General features: G+C 43.1%; 2 long non-coding RNA genes across 3 annotated transcripts in view; both read left to right on the top strand.

Annotated features, from left to right (window-relative positions):
• Window positions 1–93: 93 nt before the first annotated feature.
• LOC111264417 (uncharacterized) lies at window positions 94–4,557 on the top strand. Its single transcript, XR_015312649.1, has 2 exons — window positions 94–3,423; window positions 3,842–4,557. It is a non-coding gene; the product is annotated as an uncharacterized LOC111264417 (long non-coding RNA).
• A 3,545-nt stretch (window positions 4,558–8,102) lies between these two features.
• LOC147753937 (uncharacterized) overlaps window positions 8,103–23,884 on the top strand; it is a 55,948-nt gene continuing 40,166 nt past the window's right edge. For both annotated transcript variants that reach the window (XR_015312650.1, XR_015312651.1), the window contains exon 1: window positions 8,103–8,532. This is a non-coding gene — a long non-coding RNA (uncharacterized LOC147753937). The remainder of the gene's footprint in view (window positions 8,533–23,884) is intronic.

Here is a 23,884-nt window from a genome sequence, read left to right as displayed (position 1 = left end):
TTCGAATGAACGCATCTCCCGTCGAAGCACCAAGCTCAAACACATTCAGTTTGTTATCGGCCGCTGCGCGCGCATCGAAACAAGCGCAACAGCGCGTTCAGTTTGAATGTATGGCGGTGCAACCGGATGTCAGATGCGCCAGGGGTTGGGTGGCCGACACACACTGCGTGAGTGTTTGAGCCTGTGTCCTGGCTGCTTCTATGTGTATGGGTGCCGTCGGCTCGGCAGCCGTGTGCGCGTGAGTTCCTTCTTCTGACTGTGAGTGCCTCTCTGGCCCACTAACCAGTGAGCAGGCCTACGGTCGAGGCAGTGTGCCGGCACTGTGCCCCGCGGCCCTCCTGTTTGTGACTGACTTGAAGCAGGGCGCGGGGTCCGTCCTCCGGTTAACGCAAGACATAGCGAAACCAGAGCGGTTAGTGGCAAAGTAGTGGCCGGTGAGAATATGAACAGAGATAGGGAGATCAAGACCGAAAGTTGAGCCTGAGGTACGTACGCCTGCAACCGAGCGGTCTAGCGAAAGCGGGCACGCGCACACAGGGAAAAAATGGCTCCCTCGTCGTCGAGCCGCCAAACCATATAGAGGCTCTATACTGCTACTGGCTGTACGCTTGGATACTATTGCTGGCGCTGCTGCAAGACCTGACAGGCTTTCGTCGACTGGACACAGAGTCAGGGGTAAATAGCGAGCGCGCGACTCTTCGCCCTCGAGCGGACAGCAGGCGCCGCTAACTCGGATGGACTCGGGGAGGGTGAGGTGCTCCTTCAATGCGCTCCTTTCTGTCAAAGTATTGTTGTCATGTGAGCCGCGTCGGTTTCGTATTTGTGCTCGTAGCGCTGTGATGTGCTCACGTTGGATTTTCGCGCGATACTTCGCACACGTGAGTACGGTCTTACGTAGAGTAACGTAGTGCCAGAGCATTGATGTGAGTGGCCACAACAGCTTTTGTGTGAAGTGGCTTTGGCATAGTGGAAAAGAGGATGCGGATAGTTGACGACGATAATGTTCATCCATGGCTAATATGAAAAATTTGCTTACACATTTAATAATCACAGTAAAGCGTCGTGTGTTGCTTGCGTGCCGTCCAACCGATCTTGAAGGTGTGACGATTTTGGTGTTTTTCTACGCAGTGCGAACGAGCTATTGTCATGGGGCAATATGATAACACTGTTTTCATCGATTTAATAAATTACGAATTCAACTTCCGTACAAGGGAAGTCTTGAGTAGTCAAGCTCAACCGATTTCACAGCGATATTTAAAGAGATTCATCAATGGTGCTAGATGTTTTACAATTTAGGATGCTGAATCGATTGGGCAGTGTGTGTACACTCACTGTTCAAAATATGATCGATTGGACAATTTTAAAATTACATTGTTTCGGAGACAAACTCACCAGTATCATTGCGAGCATTACGACACCCGTTCTATAGCATCGAATTCCGTAAGAATTCGATGTTCCCATACGAGAAGTCGACGACGTAGGAGGTTAGGAGTTCTTCGACGCAGGCGACGTGTCAGAGCTCAGAGCGCCATTTTAAAATTTAAAACCCCGCTTCGAAGCGCAGGCTCCGCAGACCCTGAAGGCTTTCGCCAATCGGAGCCCTGAGAGAGGTGGGCTTGCAATGGGAGGAGGGTCGCGCGTTTTGAACTCGACGGCGTTGAAATTTGCGGCATAATTTTTTCGATCCTTGACGCGAGGCCCCTGTGGCACTATGGCGCCGATTCAGCTTGTGTTGTGTTGTTATTGGCAGATATAGCGCGCGAGTGTTCGATTTGCGTCTAGTCTGCTATCTATCGGCAGTGGCTGTGGTCCTATTCAATACTCATTGTCGTTAATATTACGAAATGGTGAAGGGGAAATTGCCTCAGCTGTACACTGGGAGACAATACTAATAATCGATGTTCGTACCAAGATGATACTGTGGCCGTTGACCGGTCCACGTTTGTTTGTCATTCGCAGTGGCTACAGATGGGGTACAGCGGCTGATGAGGACCAGTCTATCGGACCAACCGCGTTATAGCTAGCTTGCGAACGCTTGGTACTAGTCAGTAAGTAACAACAAGAAAAGTATGTTTATTCCAAGCGTCTTATTGTTGCGAGTCGGGTGCTCTTCGATCTCTAACCCGGATCCTAGTTGGGGTTGGGGGTGAGCTTTGGGTTAAGCAGAGTTGGATGAGCTGCTGTGGCGGAAGGATGACGTTATTGGCCTAGCGGCAACTGAACTCAGCAATCGCAACGACAATTTTCTCAGCGAAATGAAACTAGTTTTGCTGTAGTTAGGATCGGGCCTGTTAGTTATATCGATCGGAACTATAGTGACTATACGAAAGAGGATACATTGTTGAGGTACGCGTCTTGCAACAGTCTTGGGACAAGATACGGGGTACAATAAGCAGAGACGTGGGACAAACAATGACGTACTTGGGCAGACGCCGAAGAAGCTGAGTGTCGATTTGTATGATTCAGGCGCAGTAGAGGAACTTTTCCGTGTCGGCGTAATGGCGCGCACCTAAGCCGTCAAAAAGCATACTGTGTCGAAATAGATTTTTTAGGCGTCTTTTACACGTTTTGCCTAAAAGTGGTTGATGTTTTTCGCCGTAGGTTTCAAGTAGCGCGGCAGGTCGCATAGTTCTGAACAGTGACGGTGATTGGCGGCTAGCGAAATTGATAGACCGATCGAAAAGGTATTCGTGATTTTCGTGACGAATACGTTGTGTGTATGTGCGCAGTGTTATCGAGTCTTGAGATGCAAAAGCGGCACTGAGTCCCGGCCCGCGATGGAACTTCGCTATGTAGGGAAGTTGCGTCTAGCATTTGGAACTGTGTTCACAATAGCCAATGTGAAATGCCTCTACTAATCCTAGTAAATCTTTTAGCTTGCTGCCTTACTGTTGAGTGAGTACTTACAAAGGAGAAGTTTCAATGAATTATTATATCTATGAACATCGAGTGGGGGGTCAGAGGAGCAAGTGGTACCTTTGAATCACTACCTATCACACGTTCCATGTGTCTAGTTGACTTTAAAAATATCTCGCGTAAATGTTCCGTAAAGCAGACGATATAACATTTTTTTTACATTGCAGTTGAGGCATATGCTTTCGCTTAAAGCCTTATGTAAGAAATATTCTACTCTATTGTGTCTATCTAGAAAATTGAATTATCCTATTGTGAGTGTTTACCCAAATCGTCCACAGTAAGTAGATCAGACCCATATAGTATATATAACAACACGATTCGGATAGGTAGAATTCATTAATGACTTATCACAGACTATCGCTGTACCTATGATATTAGCCAGTCGATTTTAAGTAACCGATATACCCACATCGCTGTATGTCAACTCCGTAAGAATATTACAGATACGGTCTGCAGTTAGTTGCTGTACTAACGGATATCCCGTGCCGACGAAAAAAGCAATTTAAGGTATTAACAATTAGCTATATGAGCCATTGAATGCTTACTATTGTGAAACCGGGATAATTTTACGATCCTGATAGAATTTATCCGGTATTCCGCGTTTGCGTTAATCGAAAATTAAATACCCGGCATGTATAAAAACTACGCTTAGTATAATTATTGTGTTTTGTGACCGAAAAAAGTTGTAACATCTGTATCTAAAACGCTCAGGCGTCCTTCTTCTCCATACCTTAATACGATTTTGGCTTAATTACAATACGCCGCTAAATTTTATTACTGTTCAAGATGCTTAGTGCCTATGTTCTAATCTTTCGAGTTAAACGCCGCGTATTATCGTCAAGCATTCATTCATTCATACTGCTGATTCTCAGAATTAAAGAAAATGAAAGGACCTAAACTACTCCCATCTGTCCTTGTCTCGCAGGTAGATACTGTAGCACTGCATGATGACACGTGAGCCCTAAATGTTCCTATCTGGTCGAAAATCTGTCGGTGTTGATGCGCGAGTTAATTGTGGACGCCTCTGCACTGGTTTAGTTTACAAAAATATTTAAAAATTCTCAGCACGGATGATCCAGCCGTAAATTTCGTATATACTACAAGCTGGAGGGGAAAATATACTGGAGAATAGGAAAACCTGTCGGGTGAGCTGAAATGATGAAGTGAAAGGTTCTTTTTTGAAAAAATGCAAAATTGTTGTTTGGGATTCGGAACTGAAAGCCCAGACTGTGATTTCAGTGCCTACCTATTCCGCCGCCGAAGGAAACTTACACATCTTCGAAAAAGTGCAGAGGGAAGCAAGCGTTCAAAACCAATGCTCTTTATAATTGTTTGTCTCTGAATTGCGTATGGGAACTAATGAACGAACAAAGCAGATATTTGAAGTACTCTATAATTTATCGTTATACAATGAGTATCGGACGTGATTAATACGCAAAAAAAAAAGAAAAAAATCACAAAACTAATGAGAAGCGCGTTAATGCGATTGTTCGCGATCCCGACGTCGTTAAATTGATTACAGACTAAGATAAGTAGAAGGTAAATAAAACATTACGGTGTCAATAGGAGCACTAATTAGTACACACTACTGTCGTAGAATAAGGAAAAAGTATATCTAAATAAAACTTTATTGTAAATCAACGTTGAACGTGTTGTTTGCTTTGCACTATCTTAAGTAGATTCTAGCGTTTTGATTTTCTACTCGCGGTGGCGCAGCTGAAAGATAAAAGAGACACGTCAGAGCTTGCCACAAGCGCGTAATATGATTTACACACAGTAAACTTTAGCCTTTAATTAGCAATTAATTTGTATAATTGCTTTCGCATGAAAATTCTGCCACGTCGAGCTGACATCGCCTCGTGTTCGTCTCCTATACAGCATACGATGTACGACGACCGAGAAAGGGTAGTCGGACCCCTCACGGACGTTCCTATGCGCGGTCGACGTCGACGCGTTCGGTTCCCATGGCGCTCGACAGCTTCCACTTAATGTCAAATAGCTTTGTGAAGTAGCTTTTTTATTTTACACTGTATATATTTATCTGCGTGCGTCCATCAAATGGCGGGTTTTGGCGATAGAACCATTCATGTTCAGCACGGCTGGGGAGAAAGATGCATTCAAACTCATTTGAGCTCACCTGGCCGACGTCTACGTTGAAACGTAACCTTCATTCGCCGCGAAGCATCTTGGCCTTCGCTGGTACAACTTACCGCTAACTTGGGTTATCCGCATAACAACGAAGAACCTACTTAGAACTGTGAGACGCGGTGAAAATTGACATTAATTTGTGTACTCGTATCGATCCGTATATGCATATATATCATACGTGGAAGGATTTGTTGGTAAATTTATACCATTTCCTTATTGAGAATTAGTGTGAGCTTCATTGATATGACTGTTAGGACATTTATCTGGAGCCTCTTGTAAACAAATACGTCAAAAAAGAACACATCGTTATAACGCATTACTATATGTTTGATTCGGCGTTGGAATGTGGGCATTATAAACTTGCCTTCCGCCTCCATAAACGCCTTTGCGTTTAACATTTTCTTTAGACAATAGTTCTTGTTAGTTCTAGCAAAAGCTGGACAATTCCATAAATTTGTATGACGGACCAAATATCTGAGACGACCGGTAGCGAAACAGTCCGCGTTGTCACTGCCAGTACAACCGTGTCGCTTAGATATCAGATAGATATTTTGCTGGAAACATTTTCTGAGCCTATTTACTCTATTGGCGAATGTTAACGTCGAGTGGATTTAACGATAATTGTCTGATGTTGGTGTCCTTTCCGCAAATGAACGAAAAAGTAAACTAAAATAGGCTACACATCGTCGATCCTAATCGACGACAGCGTCGGCCGTCTGATCGTCACGTTAATTTTCCTCTGATACAATTGAGTACCCATAACCAGAGAGCTTCTAATGAACAGCTTCGACATCGTCCTTTAACCAGTTCGTTCGGTTCAATAATCCAGTAAAAGCGTCCAACATTGGTTCATTTGTCTTGATGAAGAAATGAGTAACGCTTGCAATTTCATCAAATTACCGTCAGCAGCGATCTCAGCAATAGACGTATCATCTTTATCATCATCATGGACATTAGCTGTTACAGAGATGAAAATGTACGCTTCGTAAGATTCTGACCTTGAACACCCAGCCGAATTGGCTCTCACTATATGTATAACCAACACTAACTCTCTAGCCTCCTGTCGCAAGCGGCGATATAGTTGATTTATCTACGGTTTCTGTAAATTTCGGATTTTAAATATGCCAAGGTTGCTTTTACTACTTTTTTTTTTTCGCAACAGTCTGCACCAGTAGTTGTTCCTCCTGTTTGTCAGTCAGATAAATTCAACAGTCAGATACATATAATAGATCGTCTGTCAGATAATTCGACAAATCGGTTAAGGAAATCGCTGACTCGGCAAGGGTCGGTCCACCACGTTACATAGACATGAAACTGGACCTGAACGCAGGCCATACTAAAGAGTAAAATGCGTTAATGTGATTGTAAATTCAAACATGAAACTGGTCAGCCCTCTCGTTGTTTCATCGAGATGGGAAGGGGAGGGGGATAAAGAGAACACTTAATTACACTCTTTGTATATGATGTCGTATTAATGATAAACGCTGTTTGTAAATTTAATAACGAAGAATCGGAAAATAGACTGTTCATTATTTCAAATTAGTATACATGAAATACATTAGCACAGTTATCATTACGTAAAGTATATATAAAAATCTAGCGTTTTTAAATCTACACACGAGTACGCAATGTGAAACAATACACAAACAAATGGACTACACCACTGCTGATTGAGCTTCGCAGTCTGATCGAGCGTTTCCGGGCAGGTCGAACACACAATTTACGATACAAATAAAACTGACGTTACAAACATCGCTGATCGTGGCTCTAGATACGAGATCAATATAAATAAGGCGACCAGTTTGATAAATTACGTTAACAAAAAGGAAAAGAGAGCTAGAGAACTGCAGTTAAAGCCTACACTTTTCTAATTAAATAAGAAATTCCTGGATACATTGAGCCGATACAGTCATCTAACAGAACGCTTAACGACTGCTGGCATTGTTAACGTATCGCATACGGGAGACGTAGGAAATCGAAAAGTTAGTTAGGCAAATTTCTATTATGGAAACAAAAACGTATAGATTAATCGATTGTCCTGTTCCCACCAGACAGGCACGTCGATCTTTGCGAACTGTAAGTCTCAGACTATTCGAGCCATTTCTAATTGATCCCTCTTTTCTGTTTCTTCGAGAACACCTTCTACCTCGAATGACAACAAACGGGACCGCGCTAGTGACATAAAAGGCGTCATTGAGAACGGTTTCGTGGCACTTGCTCATTAGCGGTAATTTCTTTTATCAGCGCTCGGCTGTTGTTCAAAGCAGACCTAAACATCGTCATCCTCCTTTGCAAAAATGCGTTTAAATTTACCCGAATGTCATCACAACAGGTTGAAGGCAGGAGTCGAGATAGCTGATTGCGTCCTTAGGACGACCGTTATTTCGCATGAACTGAATTCAAATCAATAGAATAGTTCATTTCTTTTCTTTCGTTCTTACATTCATTTGTTTAAACTAAAAAATCGCAAATCCCTCGAAGTGACGCAAAGCTTCAACTTCAATAGCAGTCGTAGCCTCTACGTTTCTTCTTCTAACTTCCATAATAGTTCATAATTTTTTGAAAATTTTGATCAGAGTGACCTACGTCAAAACGGACAGATCTGTCTGAATATTTCTTACTCATAATAGAGGAAATTACTGAGCCAACTTTCGAGGCAATGGTATATTTGCCTGTCAGGTCGGGTACTTCTGTCGAAATTGCGATACTAAACATTACGCACAAAATGACTTCACTGTTTAAAGAAACAACATGAAGCCACTAATTAAATTTAACCATATAAGAAGCACTATGCCTTTGCAATAAGTGAATAAATACTTTAATACTATTAGGTGATTTGAATTTCCCGCCACTACGAACTGTACGAAGAAACTCGGAGAGTTGGACTCACTATATTATTTAATTAACGTTATTTGTCTTCTGCATTTTACTCTCATGGCACCCTTCAGTGCAAACGGCGTCGGCACTAGCGATTTCCCAGTTTGTTCACGGATTGAGATGTTTCGAAGGTTACTCGAAGTTCTCCGTGGTATGTATGTCGTTGTTTTTAGTGGTGACTAACCAACATGAATGGTTCATACATTGCTCCAGTTTACGATATATAGCTATACAACCGATTTCTATGTCTCGATGAAAACTAAAATAACGAAGTTAAACGTGAAATTATAGTATGAACCCCCTGGTAATCGACTCGTTTGTCAAGCCAACAACGACAACAGATCAATAAAAACCGTTCAAGCTCAAAAAAATGCGATCGGCGCCAACTGAGAAGTTCTGAAATACTACATCTGCGGTAAACAAATCTAATATTAGTGATTTGGCATAAACACTGGACATGCGGCCGCAAGAGCGAAACGAACCAAAGTCGGGGCTAAATCGGATCTTAATTACCATCCAATATCAACACCTTAAAAACAAACACGGCCAAACCCCTATCACAAATATGGATCTCATGTTCTGAGAGCTTCGGTAAAGTATATATATAGTTATCACCGAATAAATTGGGTGACTTCTTCTTTTAACGTGGGTGTTAGAAACGTTTAATTTCTGGTCAACGAGAAGTTATTGATTTATAAACTTCTACAAACATTTCGAACATCATAGCGTATATATGTCTTTATATATATATAGCGTAGCCTTTATATATGTCGTCGGTTTTCTAGCGCAGACTTTGCCACTGAGCAATCCCTAAAGAAAAAGCCTATTGGCATAAGATTCGATCAATGAGAAAGGTACGTCGCGGGACATCTTCGTCTAACGTATCTGTTAGGAAGGTTTTCATCGCGATGATAGTCTGTGAGTGCTCATTCCTATCGGGAATGAAATTTCCTATTTTCATCAAACTTCTTCAACGCCTGCGCAAAATAGATGCTTATAGTAAATTTATTATTAAGTAATTAGTACCACTCACCGTGCTGCTGAAATAGCCCAATTAATCCTTTGTTTGAAACAAGCATGATGTTTTTACATGATATGTAAGTTCACAGTTATCCAGTAAGTACAATTATCTCATTAACTGCGCTGTTCAGTTTAAATATACTTTCATCGTTCCAAACAAAAACCGCGTATCTTGTTCACGTTCTTCCTAGCACTATTCTTAAGATAGTTTTCTTCGATCCGGATCACCTTCATTGATAGCATGTTGGAATACAATTTTCCTATTTACAGCGTCTTAGGTTGGACGGTTGATTTACTAAAGTCAAACTTACGACTTAATTATATCAACTATAACTTGCCAGTGCAGCCTTCCAAACCAGTCCCCTGTTTTTCGGTTGATGTGACTTGTCGATGTTCTTAAATGGTGCTTTTGAGCGTCGTAGACGGTTTCAAACTTGCTTACCTTCTATCCGAATAATTTTAAATTGCGGCGTTAGATCGGCATTGAACCTCCTACGACGTTGCCTTTGTACATCGGTCCCTTGTTTATTCTTCAATAAATAGCGTTTTTAAATAAGTTTTCTTTGTTCAAAAGATAACCTTGGTCCATTTATAGATTCGAATATTAATTGTCCCCCCTCCGAAAGAAAAGGAAAGCACAATAAGAGAGTTCGGACGCGCTAAAAACGGTGTATACGTATAAATCTGTTGAACCGGTGTGAGATTGTCGTTATTATTACGCCATTATACCTCGTGTAGAAACTACAACTGAAATCCAAACCTCTATTTAAATAAACAGTTGCTTTGTCTTGTCTATAAATAATTATATGCAATCCATTCTAATCACTTCTATTGCTCATTAGTTTAACTCTGTGCGCTCGAAATGCATCAATATGTTGACTGTGGTGATATCATCATGGTATTGCCGACAGCTGCTTTCATTCACTGTTAGGTACACAACAACCTACAAAAAAATAGAACGTTATTTTTGTTGTCCTTTGCTATCGTCGCGCGTGTTGTTATTAGCCGGCGCGGTTCAGTTGAATAACTGAGTACCTGCACGTTCATGGAGGGTAGACACCTAAGAGCGTGTCATTGTGTACCATATCGTGCCATACCTTGATGCTGCTTAGTGGCCTCCAGCAGCGGGACGTTACCGAACGGACTAAAGCTGGTATCACCATCACCGATCGCTGCAGCAGCAGCAGCGACGACGGCGGCGGCCGGCGTTGGCGGTAATTGCGCATAGAGAAATCCTTCGAGGCCGAAGTGTATCTCTCGAGACACGCGATAGCCGTTTTCGGTTCCTCGCCCCTTCGGCTCTTCTTCATTCTCCTTAGCTTGTCCTTTTTCGTTTCTAGAGTCAATCGTTGTCCTCGTCGTCGTCGCTGAATCTGAGGCTGAGGAATAGCGACGACAATTAGCAGACAGATCGAACGAAGTGAAGCAACGAAAGCAGCAAAGAAAGACGAATACAAACGCGAACACGAACACGAATGCTCTGTGGTTCATTTTCTCTTTGATTCGCTACTGCCGTTGGTGCTGTTTGTGTTGGGGATATCAAGTCGTTGCCGTCTTTGATCGTTTGTCTGTTCGTTCGAAAAAACTAAAGAATGACGAAGGACGGAGCAGCAACCGGGAAGGAAAAGAAAAGGAACGAAATGAAATCGTATACGCGAGCGCGGACGAGAGAGATGCCTAGCGACGAAATTACCAAACACAGAATAAGCGATACACACACGTGGATCGAGAAACCAAATGGGTGAGGCACCTTCGTTTTTACCCCACGACTTTGCTTTTGGCGACGGCACTGTTGTTGTTGTTGTTGTTGGTGGTGGCAGCAGCAGCAGTAGCGGCGGCGGCCACGCGACGGCGGCGCCGGTGGTGCTGCTGCTGTTGGTGTGGCCAATTCTGTTGTTGACTTAGCTTTAACTATTCAACTTGACTGGCGGAAGGACGAAATAGGTCTGCGTGGCGCGTCTCTAGTTACTATTATGATAGAGCATAAAGAGGCTAGGCTGAAGGGTCGCTGGATGAACAGACGCTGCGGTACCAGCAGCGGAATGGACAACAGAACAAGGTCTCACGGCGATTTGAATTTCACAGAAATTGGCCTACGCATAATTGCTTTTAGTTAGGGGATAACGTTAGTACGCGAATAAGAATTCGATAGAAAATCGTTCGAGAGTAAAAAATGACAGGCTGACAGCAGTGGGAATCAGAGCGACGGAGCAAGATTCAATAGGGAAAGCAGGACGTAGATAGCTGGAAGGGACACCTAAAACTGAGAGCGTACAAATTTGAACTGAACAGGGGATTATCATATGCTTAGTAAACGGCGATAATAATTAGAATATAGGATTATCGTGAGACGCGATCCGGTTGCAAGATGAAGTGCATCGGAAGTGCACAATGGAATCATAAGGCTTCAATGATGACTATCGACGGTCTGTCGTCCCCCTTGTTGGTTAGCGTTATAATGGCTATTTTTAACGCACATGTTTTTTCGAGAAACAAGTTTACGGTCGAGTGCAGTGTACACGGTGCAGTTTCAGTAGAGAAAGTTATACCCTCATAATCGTTCGGTATCACTCCTTCGTTGAACAGACGGGTAAAACTCATTCGTAGAGAATCATTATCGTAAGCCGATACGGCAGAAAACAGTCAGCCATAAATCGGTTGAATACAGAGGGGCAAAATATGTACAGTCAGCAGTTCACAGCATCTCAACTATTCGAAGTCTTTGCTCATTTGTGTGCGTGTTTCTGTATGCAGTATCTAGTCGGTGATGTCAGGTTTGATACGGGAGCGACACGGCTCGCCAAATCGGCCACTATAGTGGCGCGGCGGCTGAGCGATTTTACTCGCGCACGGGTTATATCGGCGTAATAGCGAAAATTGAGCCGTTTGTGAATCACGATTTTAAGAAAAATTATGACTAGGGTTCGACTGGTAGACATACTGACAGCCGCATAGATATACTTGACCGGTATTGCGGCAAAAATAGCAGACTTCGCTAGCAATGGTACAGGCAACAAAATGGTCACCAAACAAGAAACGAGAGCTGACTACTTGTTGCCTGATAATTCGGTACTTCGCTACTCCGTAATGTTGGCACCGCTGGCGGCGCCGTAAGACCTACGATGACGACGAAGAAACAGGGGACGTAGGCGAAAAAGAAGAAAAAAATAATAACGATAATAATAATAATAATGGTAATATCCATTTAAATATCCCCGCCCCTCTTTCAGCGTACCCCTCCTCGTCAAGCCATTCTTTAGCGAAGCGCAGAAGGGCGCAAAAATTCGAAAATGCCACTTGGGTAGTGGTAGTAGGAGTACAGTTCGAATTGTTGCTACCTCCACCACTGATAGATCAACGATTGCTGTGAATTCGGGCTTAGGGGTCTAATTTTTTGGGGACCCGATGTATGATGGCGCTTGATGATGCTGTTAACGGCAAGTTGGTTGGAAATAGCGAGAACTACGATGAAAAATAGATTGATATTTTGTACCAGGCTTTTGTCACACAGTTGACAACGGGGAGTGAACGAGACGAAAAGCCGAGAACAAAAAAATTATCGAGTAACAATTCGATTTGTATGGAGCTTCGAAGAGCGCTGTTGAATCTGTCGATCCTACTTTTAACCGAAACGACAGTCGTTTGCCGGTGACGCGATCGGTAGCATTGTATTGCGTTATCGTTGAGGATTCTTTGACGTATCTGTGTTTGGGCGTGCTTTATCTGTTCAAAATCTAGCGGACGCCATTCAATGTGCCGCAATAATCAGAATTGTATGACGGCAGCCAGTCTAGATTGAACGATACGTTACACTCATGTAGGACGGAAGCAGGCAAACGTTGTTTGAGCTCTTTGTTAGTACCGCGATATTCACGATAGAAGCCAACGATTCAATCGTATGATCTGTAATAAACACAATTTATTCGTCAAAATATCAATTTTGCATTCACCTTGTGAAGCAGTGATCTTTTATTTAATGCGTTTTTCGTTTAATTTGTGCGTTCAAAATTGATCGATGATCAACCTTATAACATTGACCATTATTAGTTACTATTACAGTAGACTATGTTACCCTCTAGGTAGTAACAGCTAATGTTTTTGTGAGAGTGGAACGTTATTTTGCCTCGTTCGTTAATGAATGAGCTCAATGATCCATAGACAGAAACGCGAGACGATGCGGTCTCTATTTTTTTTTTCTTCGCTTTTGTGTTTGTGCACTTCGTCACTCTATCACTGCGATGAGGCTGAGCAAGCAATTACCAAAATGGTGGTCGTTGATCACTTCATGCTGACGAAGGCCTATCTGCTTGTATTTAAACAATTCAATATTCGACTCCCAAGCCAATAGCAGCTGAGATCTGCAAGCGTGTTTAGATCTCCACGTGCGCGTCCCTTGCCCTTTCTAATTTTATTCGGACGAGCCTATTTGCAGCGAGGCATTAAATCGTTAGATCAGGATGCTATAATACTACAATTGTACTTTTACTATACAATATAATTATATTGATGCAATAATAAATCAGTTATATGGTATCTCGCTACCATTTCTAGAGGCACTTTGTAGACTCACGGAACCTTTACACTCTGTAGCATCGCATCTACACCCGTAGTAAGGGGTGACAGAGTTTTTTTCTATTATCCGTACAAAGAAGGGAGGCCGCTGCGTAGTTTAGCTTTTCCTAGTCGATCGGTACAAACGCTATGTGTCTAACTTCGACAATCTAATATTAAACATGTACGGCTGTGAAACATTCTATTCAATTTAACGTCGCAACGTACACATGCGGTTCGTCGACAAAGGATACCGGCCGTGGGAAACAGCCGCTGGAAATAGTCCAGAATTTTTAGTATTTATAGTATTAGCAGTAACAGTATTGGCCTACGTTTGTGTAAAACTGCCTCTTCGAAAACGATCGATGTTATCTCTTAGGCGACTCAGCCTGGCTATCCTTTGGGCATGCTCATTTGGCCTCTAATGTATTGGGTCCGTTTGGAGTCACGTTGAACCGACGCGTCAGGACACGATACCTTCGAAAAATCTACTCTACCACTATTACCAGATCTATAATTACCTTCTGTCAATAGATTGGTTGACAAATCAAACCGAGCTTAATTGATTTGTCTCAGTGTTGTTGATGGGCGAAACATTTCTAGGACGATTGAACGCTTGCGAGTTCGTATAATGCACTTACATAAAGACAATGTATAAACGATGCGTGACTAGCTTTACTCGTCACTTATATCACGTGTGAATAGGCTTTAACATGGTGCTCATTTTTACTACGACTGCCTGTTGTGCCAAATTGGTCACTGAAGGGTGAGCCTCGTAAACATGGCCGTCGAATAAACAGTCTGCCACGATCAGCGGCGAACCTTAGCGGCACTATACTACGTCCGTCTACGATATGGACCGCAAAACCCAGTTATACAAGACTGGATGTTCGTTGAACGATTGCAGACTTTATTTGAATTCGATATGAAGCTAAAATGGTCGTGTGACGCATGATGATGCTATAAAATCAGCTAAATCAGGAACGCTGTGAACAACAGTTAACAAATTAGTACTTTATCTAAAAGATAAAACGCATGATTGCTATCAAACGCATCTTTGAAGCTCATTTAATTTGCTCTGCAATTACCAATGACTCGATCGAACGGATCGAGTGCCTGACCCACAATTTTCAACAGGTGTTCAGTTTTATGCGACGATACACCATAAGCCCGACCCATCGCCGCTGAAAGGTGGCACCACATCCAAACAAGTGCTATTAATCTAGCATTTTTTAGAAACACGATCATCAATCATATGAATCCAAGTGCCTGTTACCCACTTCCCATCTTTCGTTCATTGGATAGCGGCTTAGCACCTCTAGTAAGCGTGTCAGGTTTAACGTGTGCTACATAGAAGCAGGCACCCGTCGGTTGTCGTTCTTTCTTCCTCAGAAGCTTCCTTCCTAGCCTCAAAAATCGCGAAGCCACTCTCCTTACCGCAACCAGAGTACCACTCCGCGCTGCTTCCGGCCCCTATTAGCTCCCTTTCGTCGAACAAAGCGAACGAAGTAATTTGAAAAACTACCCGCGAATTTTATATTCTTGTTGCTGCTGACGCCGCTGCCACCGCCGCTGCTCCTCCTCAATCTCTTCTTGTCATTCGACTTCCTTAGAGAACACTCGAAAGCTCACAGCGTTGCGGCTGTCGCGGCATCGTAGATAGTGATGGGAAACTATCAGAGTTCATCAGATGGGTGAAAGCCAATGTGAGTTCAACCTATTACGAAGTCGCTGCGAAGCCAATGCGCGAGTTGTGGCTAGCCTAGAGCGACGACCGCCCGTCCGAACGCACGCCTGCCCGCCCGCCCGCTCTGTTGGTGTTGAGCGGGCTTTTAGCCGTTCTCGAAGGCTTTAAGGGGGAGAGCAAACGCGAGCGACTTCTATGGAGTCGTGTGCGCACGCTCGAAGAGGATTTCGGCATTCGTTCACTTCGACCGCTTCGTCTCCGTTGATTTTGAACCGCTGCCCGCCTCAATCGAGGATCCCGTGCGAAGCGTGATGATCATCGCATTTCGCACCCTGTCCACCTTGCCACAGGCCCGCCGCTTCGAGAATCCGAGTAGTCGGCGGAGACCGATTGAGACTGCTATTCGGAGGGCTGGTGAGACCTCTATTGAAGTATCGCTATCAGCGGGTATATTTTGCTTCGCGTGCTTGAGCGGCCAAAGCTAGCGAATCACAGGAGCCAGCTCTACACGCAGCCATTAAACCTACCGGGGTAGTTGTATCGGCGCAAAGTGGCCGAACCTTGGGCCGTTCTCTCCTTCAAGGTGGCTCAAAGTTTTTTAAACAGTATTGAGAGAAAATGAACCGCCAAATCACGGAACGATGTGTGTTGCGCTGGGAAAAAAATACCGAGACAGGTTTTTTTTCGAAAGCAAATATTGTGCTTCTCTTTTTACCGCTTCCCAGCCCACTGGGTTCGTTGTTTTGGGTCGTGGGGGTCGTTCAACGATTGGCTTTGCCTTCATCTCGGTCTACGCGAAGGTAGGAGTAGCTCAGAAGTGTAGGCGCGAAATATTTTAAAGCGCATTTGTATGAGGAGTGTTTTTTCTACAAAGCGCCGGCGGATAGTGATCATCGACAACCATGGCAACAGTATCGCTGGGGTGAAAGAGAGCCCGAAGTAGATAAACTACCTGTCGGTCTAAGCTGGGAATCGTCAGAGATCGGTGTGCCGGCTCGGTGCGTGTGCAAACCTGTCGCCCCCGTGAACAAGTCAATGATTTCTTGTTTGACTGCGATAGGTGGGAGGCGATAATCGCTACTCAAATTCAAAAACAGAGGGTGTGAGAAAGCGCAAAAGAGAGAGGTTCGTTCGAGAAGGGGTGCATTTAGACAAAGTTGAACAGTCGCGGAGCTGTAGAGTAAGTTAAACACGACAAGCAGAAACGGCAAACACAGATAACGAAACGTTACAAATTTCACTACACTATTGAAATATGTTTCATTTGTACATGAGGGAAAGCTTTATTCGTAAATAAAGCTTTGCCTTGTAAACTAGATCTGATAAGGAATATGTTCAAATCGTTATCGAACGGTAGATCTGTATAGACAGCTGTTATAAATTTAGGATGAAGCATGTCGTTTTTTTCTACCTTTTATTTAAACTCAAAGTATCCATACATTCAATCGACCATTAGCTGTGATCAGCATTGCTAAACGCCTATATGGTACCTTATAAAGCATATATGCTTTTATATCTGTTCAAAATCTACCTAGAAATATGCTTGCGCGCGAGGGGCGCAGGTAGCCAAGCGATGGCGGCGGCGACCACAGAATCATGCATTTAATTATCCGTAAAATTTATCACCAGATTGCAACTCTTTATCTTGGGTGACACATCTAACATTGTGCTTATTTTCTCTGTATTTTTTTACCCACAGCTCATTCGATCTGTTAATTATTATGTTCAATAATAATTATATTATAGACATTCCTTCCTCGTCGCTTCAAAAAAAAAGAGTCGAATTCAAGAGTATCTTGATCGAAGCCTTTATTTTATAGGCGATTTTGTCGAACCGTAGCACCCTATGGCCGTCCAGAGTGAGCAAACTACCAGGTGGTTGAAGGTTAATTACTGGTTTCCAAAATCCGCTTCGACCAATATCGCTACTTCATGAAGACCTTACGGCTGTCTGTCACCGATTCGCTGCTAGCGACTTCGGGTAATCATTGACATCAAAAGCTATTTTTCTACGAGAATTTTCCTATTGGTTATGTAACGATTTGTTATGTCACAGTAATTCATCTCGACTACTCTGCGGTTTCTTTATCGGCTGCAGTGTCATTGTGCCTTCGGTGTTTTCATATCGAAATTGACGCCTATCGACGCGTGCTATCCGAACGTTCTAATGGCTTAAAATGTCGACGAGGACATATGTTTCTGACAGGGGCAAAGTATATGTGTTCAACTTCACCTTCTCCAGGTTTAATGACAACATATCACCAAGTTAGAGTCACTGTGTAAAGGGTCATAGAAAAAAATAGACGGTAACTTACTTTAAGGTGGTGCATTGGGCTCGTGGCTAAAGCGACGACTGCCGAAAAATTTATCGGCAAGCTGCTCTTATCGAGCGGTTCAATGTTCACGTGAAGGGGAACCGGCAAGGATTTAGTTATGCTATCAATTCCCCAAACGTCTGACCTACATAGGATATGTTTATATATATGTAACTTATTTCGTATCTTTTTCTCGAATGTATTGTCGACAGCTTGTATTAGATTTCTTTGATGTTTCACTATCCGAGGTCTAGCATATGGCGGAATCACAGTATCAATTCCCTCGTATGGCCGCAAATTATTCCAACCTAAAAAAGTGTTACTTTTATTAAACAACGTACGTACCATTAAAAAAAAAACAGCAACACACCGCATTTGTCTCTCCGATGATTTTACTGCTGTGTCGTTGGAGCTTCAGCGTAGGTGAGGACCTAAGCAATCATTCTGAGAGGCCAACATGACAACGAGGACAGCATCAGCAAAGATTAGTTCGGCGCAACTTTTAATTACCGAACAATTTTCTATTATTTTCCTGATGTTGCGGTGTCTGCAAGCGAGTGATTCGACGTTACCTTTTTCCAACGTCTTTACGGTTCGTGCTCGTCCCCATTGAAGATCATGGCGTTGTTTCTGTTGGGGATGATGGCGCTCATACTCGCTTGTAGCTAATCGCCACCGGCATCGATGCTACTAACGATATTCGTTCGTATTTCTAGAAATAAGAACTTTCTAAATTTTCTAACGGCGAAAATGCTGTTGTCTTCGTATGCGTGTACGATCATCGGCCGCTGGCCCGATGGAAACACAGACGACGGTGGCGGGTAGTACCGGCGGCAATATTTGAACTGGTACTTTTTGAGGTTAAACAATGATGTTGTTGTAGGTCTCGTTGTTACTCTGAGCCTTACCATGGACGTCATATGTTTAGCTCCTCTAGATATTATGTACGCGTTTTGGTTCGCTTCTGTGAACCGGTACAAATAGTACCAAATATATTAAAATACGTACGTGCGTGTACGTGTTATACGCTAGCGCACAGCAATGCTTGTAATGCACTTAAGATCTCGTATAATTGTTACTAGACAGCACGTGGTATTTGTATTACGATGTGTGGAACAGTATTTTTTTAGCAGGGTACCAATTAGAGACAGATCGTTTTCTGCATGTAAAATCTCGATGGAAAAAAATAGGTTATTTTTATAATGGAATGATTTTAACGTACATCTAGTAGGGCTTTTTGCTTCGTATCAAAGTCTCTCTACTGCATAAGTCTGACTGACCGGGTTATGACTAATTGTTCTTTGTATCATTTGAAGTATGTGATTAAGATGGCGAAGTATTTGACATAAAAAAAATTATGAAGATGATACAAATGTGTCTAGCAGCGTGTGCTGCCTTTGAAGGCCGTCAAGTATCAAAGAATGTAATTTTGTTCAATTTATCTCGTCCGATTTAGAGCAGATAAAAGGAATGCACTACTATGTAGAGATAAGTTGAAATTGTAGACTTTGCAGATAAGTTGGTGATAGCTATGTTATGATCCCTTGGAAATTACATAGAATACAAATCTGGAGGATAAGTTCTATTTGAGCGTGTTTGTCGACGCGTGTGTCATGTGGAAATTTCAGTCTTCGGAGGGCCAATATCGCGACGAACAGCAACGAGAGCTGGCACAGGAGTAAACAAAATCGTCGCATCCTATCTTTTCAACCTTTCGATATTTCTTCATTAATCGTTATTTTAAACAACGTACAGTATAAAAACAATAATTTAATTTACATATTTTTCATTCATCTTTCCTCTGATTCTGTCTTTGAGGAAGGGGCAATAGCCCCCTTCCTGTTTTCAGCGTAGCTCCCAACAACCCTCGGCTACAACTTCCTTTCAATTTTCCTCACTGATTGATCAGTGAAGATACGAAGGCCAGTATTACCTTCTATATTTAGCATCTTCAACAGCGTACATATATTTTCCTGCCATTGGCAGGCAGAGAAGCCTCGGGCGAGCAACGCCGCGTCCCATACCCAGACCGACGTTCCCCTGTCGCTATGCCAATACATCGCGCATGCACTATGCTCACGTAATGCTATTTACCAACTGGATGGACAACCATTTTTGTACACTGGCCACCAATGGCCCTCGAGTCGATAGATTTGCTCCTTGAGCGATGTTCCGATTGAAACGAGTGGAAATTCGGACGGGCCCGTATAGGATAGCCATTAGCGAAAGCCCTGTTCTCTGTAGAACAGTCGCAGAAGTCACCTGACTGAAAGCAGGTCTACTGGTTTTATGAAGGGTAACTCAAATGGAATAGCATAGTGCGATTTACCAAACGCTTCTCTCCCTTGTCTATCGGAACTGGTGATCTTCTCGAGAAGTCGATTTTTTTTAATTAAAAATCACTTCTTAATGACGACGACGGGTCTCGCAAAGTTGTCAGGCGACTATTTGTGTTATTAATAAATAGTAGGCAGTAGAACAACGCCGCCATGCGGATGGCGGTTGAAGATGGAGTTAGAGGGCGTAATGCATCATTTTTCTCATTTGTTCATAAGGCACATGAGGCCGGATCGTATGACTATGTATCACCACTAAAGTACCGTATATAATAACTATTCTTAATAATATAATGGAAAAAAAGAGAAAATGAAACAGTAAACGCAAATGTAGTGCCGGATAATAGTTATTATATATGCAATATAATTTATTATAGTAACTTAAATGATCGCTTAATTTATTTTTTATTGGTTTGTGAGTAAATCTGCACGATAAACGAAAAACTAAAGAAAACTATTGATTTATTTTTTATCTAGAATTCAGTGAAAAATCTGTACTACGTCATATCCGTCCGAATGTCGTAGTGTCATAATGTCCAGAAACTCACGTGCCTAGAACAGCGTGAATATGGTCAGTGGTTGGAAATCTGAAGGAACAGACAGATCAGAGTACCTGGTCTACTTCTGGAGAAGCAAGTAATAGTCGCTGGTAAGAGCATTTGGACTAAACTACACCGCGCGTATAGGCGTGTTTACGGGGGCTAGCAAGTATGCGCCGGGCTCGTTGATACTAAAGAGACGTTTGAAAATATTGAAGTACTACAAGCTCTGTTAAGCCTAGGAACATGTAAGGAGGTCTAGGTTCGAAACCTAGTGAAAGAGTGCCTAAGGCCAGTAGGATCGGACTTGAATCTCAAAACATCTTGCTGAAGCGCAGTATTATCTTATATTAACGGTGAGCAGCTGATCCTCAATAGTGTGTGTATTTTCTAACTCGAATTACATGACAAGGAACAATTCTCTATAAATATTCTGCGTAAAATTTGCGAATCAATAATTGGTCTTACACTATAGTGTCCTACTATTGCTTAGGCAACGTCTGGCGGTGCCTTTTCACCAGCCGTCGAACCTCTCTGATAACGGTTCTTTACTATGCGCTAATAGCATTTGGCATGCATTTTTTATTCACCGCCAAAAATTGATGGCCAAGCTGTTTTCGCAGATCGGGTTTGTGGTAGCGTCCGCGTGAAGGAGGTTGACGAATATTATAGGTTACCAGTACAGGGTAGCTCGCCTACTATTCAGTAGCCTAAAGGGGACAATTTTGCGGGCTGGGCTTGGGGGTTGGAGAGTGGATTGTAGGGATGTAAGGAACATCGGGCGTTCCTTAGCGTAGAAGTATTTGAGGTGGTAGAATCAGTATAGTCACCACGGTCACCAAGGAAGCCGACTCCGGTGGGAGGCAGTAAGCAGATCGCTGAGTCATCTTTAGGAGGGCCATTGGTCAGTTGAGCGCTTGTGCACTGGCCAGTTTAGACCCTGCACGACCACGGTGATGTGAGGTACGCGAGCCTGCGTATGTGTGAGCCTATCTGTCGTTTCTTGTTCATACGAGAGTACATAAGTTTGTACATACCGGAGTAGTAGAAATAGAAGAAGAAGTTGAGGAGAGCTGGAGCAAACAGCCACATCTCATCTCCAGTGGGTCCTTTCTCCGGGGTTACCATATGCGGGGGTGGAGGCCAGCAGACGAACTGACCGACTCAGCCCGTCTTACACTTCAGACTGCTTCGCACCACGCAGTTAGCCAAGCGGCTGGTCACCCACCCAGCTAGCTAGCTAGCTAGCTAGCTAACACATATGCGAAGCCGGCGTTGACCAGTGAGAGTGCAAAGCTGAGACTGCCACATCGCTTGTTCAACAAGGACGACAATGGTGGCCAGCGAAGGAACCTATAACGATTGGCGGTCGTTCGGGAGAGACCGCCGATAGAAACGCCTCGGAGTTGAGCGTCTGTACCCCATTTTTATGGTATTCCGGGGAAATGAAACGAGGCCACCCCAATCCAGCTTATTATATACAAGCGGACTGTAGCGTTGGCCAGTTCTAAATGTTAATAGAAATTTCCCCAACCTAGACAGATGTAGCTAGTTGAATCGATGGCTACATACTAAAAAAATATTTGCTTCGATCGCATTTGTACACGCGTACTATGCCAACATAATGATTAAGTAGGTTACTTTAATTAATAAAAAAAAGGCGCCAGTTCAGATTACAAATATTAAAAACGTTTTTAGAGAATAAGAAAGTGATGTGACGGGTCAGGACTCTCTAGGGGCAATTGTTAGAGGCGATTGGGTTAGGTATTTAAAAGATACCTAATTCTTTGAATATGGTAGACCTAAAATCATCTGAAAGACAAAAAATGAAAAGTGCCTTATTTCAAAAAACAAATCTTGTCTAAGTATTTTCTAAAAAAATTAATTCATTGTCTAACTGTTTATATCAAAAGGCGCTTGCGCTGGCTTTGCTGTTCCAATTTCAACGATCCCCGATTATCCGCAATGAACCTGCCATCAGATTGGGCACGAAGTCGAACGCTACTGTAAAATTAACGATTCAAATCCTTGTCTTCGTTGGGGCTGTTTACCGCCCCATCTTAATATCTCCATTTTCCACTATTCTTTCTGTATTCCCTGCCTCAGATAACACTGCATTGTACACTACGATCATGTACAACGCATATATATATGTGCTTGTCTGCCTTTCCAACAGCCGTTCAGCTATTTCTGAACTGCTGGCTTAACAATTTAATTTTATTAACAGGAGCAGCAGCATCAACATGAACAAAGTCAACGATACAAGTGGGTGGTGCAGCCTTAGCTGGGGGTCGCTCTCCTAGCTTGGCGGCCGGTCTTCTGAACTGTAATCGTTACATAGTAGTCTGATACAGCCCCGTTCGCTTTCGTTCTCGTCGGATTTCTACAGCATCCGAACGCGTAAAGTTGTACTCGTGAGCCTACTGCTCTGTATGCTATTAAGCTATCCGCAGTCACTCAGTACCCGTTAAGTATGCACTAGTATAGCCCGTAACATTAGACGGTTCCATAACGTTGCACAGCAGAAAGTCGAAATGAACTAATGTTCCACCATTGTTAGGTTCCTGATATTGTGACCATTGTTAGATACCTGAGCTCCTGTATTTTTCAGCCGTCTGGCCACTCTGCCCCTGGGCTCTTGAGGGACCGCTAGAGCCGACAACAAAATGATACTCGCGCAAGATGGCAGACACGAATAGAATTAATCACAAATAACTCGGCCACTGCGCCGGCGGGAACGGATGACAGATGATATGTAGGCGATAACAATTGCACAGTATAGTGTGCCGATATTGACACGTCTGGTGTGACTCGCCGGCTTATCGCGTTCATCAACATGGGCCGTTAGATTTGGGCGCTGTGACTTTGCCCACTCCACCCTCGATAGAAGCAGTTACAATAGCCATCGTCTCGGGCGAACAGGGATCAGCCGTCTGAAGCAATGTCTAGCAGCTTAATTATCGAACGAAAAACAACAGGCCGATGGAGGAATCATCAGGAAAGCCAACTTGATCATGCCTAACTAATAACAAAGAACCACCTCGATTTATCTACGTTTCTGTTTTGTCTTATTCTGAGCGCCGTTAGACAGGTTCTCGTTAGTACGAAAAGGACCAGAAGCATGGGAAACATTAGCACACCGCGTACGATTATGCACGCCGTGCATACATCCAAGCGTAGAATTTGTCTTTTACTTGTCCCCATTTTAAGGCTTGTGATGTTTTAACCAAGGTCAAATATTTTCTGGGTCGCATTAGCTTTCAATGACGATACGATAAAGCAACTGTAAGATTTTTCCAAATTGGCTCATGTTCGTTTCCTAACGCTGTTCGGAAATAGCCGATGCATAGCCTCTCTTCTAACGTATAACGATGCTTCTGTACAGACGAACACTCAGCTAACGTACGCCGATCCAAAAACTAGGTCCGAGTTCTAGTTCTTTTTTGTCCTTATAGGTGCAATTATTGAGCCTCGTATTTGCCCTGTAAAATTACC

The sequence above is a fragment of the Varroa jacobsoni genome, unplaced genomic scaffold (genome assembly GCF_002532875.2).
Source record: "Varroa jacobsoni isolate VJ856 unplaced genomic scaffold, vjacob_1.0 scaffold_96, whole genome shotgun sequence".
Lineage (NCBI taxonomy): Eukaryota > Metazoa > Arthropoda > Arachnida > Mesostigmata > Varroidae > Varroa > Varroa jacobsoni.
The sequence above is the reverse complement of the archived record's forward strand: the minus strand, read 5'-3'. Positions and strand labels throughout refer to the sequence as shown.